Below are 1,061 nucleotides of genomic sequence, written 5' to 3' on the forward strand. Positions count from 1 at the left end.
TATCGTATCGTGACCCCTCTGTCATGATATGTATCGTATCGCCAAATTCTTGCCAATACACAGCCCTATTTACAACATTCATGTTTTTTTTTTTATTTAGGAGCTTTTATTCTGATAACAAAATCATGAATTCATTTCAAATTTTAAGTTAGTGAAATTGTGATAAGGCCTTTAAGGAATGTTACTATGAAAAGCCATTTGTTCACTCATGTTGATATAGCTGATATGAGAGAGAAAACATTTTAATATATTCTCAGAATGGCAGCTCCACTGCAGCAAACCAAACCTCAGCATGATTAATAATATACTGCACCGTCTGTTAGGTTGCAGGTTTGATTTAAACGGGATATCCCACGATTACCTTGAAGGCGATACTAAAAAAAATAAAAAATCTAAATCCCTGTTTCGACCGCGTCGAGCTTCTGTTTCATTTCTCCGTGTTTCTTTTTTTTTAGCTTTTCAAGTAAGACTTCATTTTAAACAGGTAACATATTCGCCTTGTGTTTATTTACCTGTTGCCGGTAGGTTAGCGGTGCGGAAAGACGTCCAGGCTGACATTCGGGCTTCTGAAGAGGGAGGAATCGTTCCAGCAGCCGGGCGGGTGCAGACTGGAACCCGGCGTCACCGTCGCAGCTGCGCTACCGTGGAGCAGAGCGTTTCCTGTGTGTTTCAAAGTAAAAGCTTGTGAGCGGAAACGCTTTAATTAAGACGGGAAGTCTGAAAACATCGGAAACGGMATTGACTATAAGGTTCATAGGCGTTCTCAATCATCTTCCCAATTCATTTTCTAAAATTTCCTAAAAGTAACTGAAATGATTTTTATTCTTGTGACTCTGATGCCATTTCAATGGATCTGTGTGTCCTGATGCATCTCAGTAATCCAGGTAAAAAAATCAAAAAGAAAAAAGAAAAATACAAACCCAGGAGCCAGGGAGAAAGAGAAATCACACACACGACAGGCCCTGGAGCAGTGTGGTTATCCTGATTGGGCTTTCCTGAAAGCAGACAGGAAACACAGACAGGATTCCATGCAACCTTCAGGTGAAAATGAAGACCCCAAA

General features: G+C 40.4%; 1 protein-coding gene across 4 annotated transcripts in view; it reads right to left on the reverse strand.

Annotated features, from left to right (window-relative positions):
- Positions 1–658, reverse strand: part of itsn2a (intersectin 2a) — a gene marked incomplete in the record, with an annotated part of 55,536 nt that extends 54,878 nt beyond the window's left edge. For 3 of the 4 annotated variants that reach the window (XM_014011981.1, XM_014011980.1, XM_014011979.1), the window contains 1 exon segment: positions 513–657. 4 annotated transcript variants of the gene reach the window in all.
- Between the last annotated feature and the right edge of the window lie 403 nt (positions 659–1,061).

Source organism: Austrofundulus limnaeus, unplaced genomic scaffold (genome assembly GCF_001266775.1).
Source record: "Austrofundulus limnaeus strain Quisiro unplaced genomic scaffold, Austrofundulus_limnaeus-1.0 Scaffold86, whole genome shotgun sequence".
In the NCBI taxonomy this organism is placed as follows: Eukaryota; Metazoa; Chordata; class Actinopteri; order Cyprinodontiformes; family Rivulidae; genus Austrofundulus; species Austrofundulus limnaeus.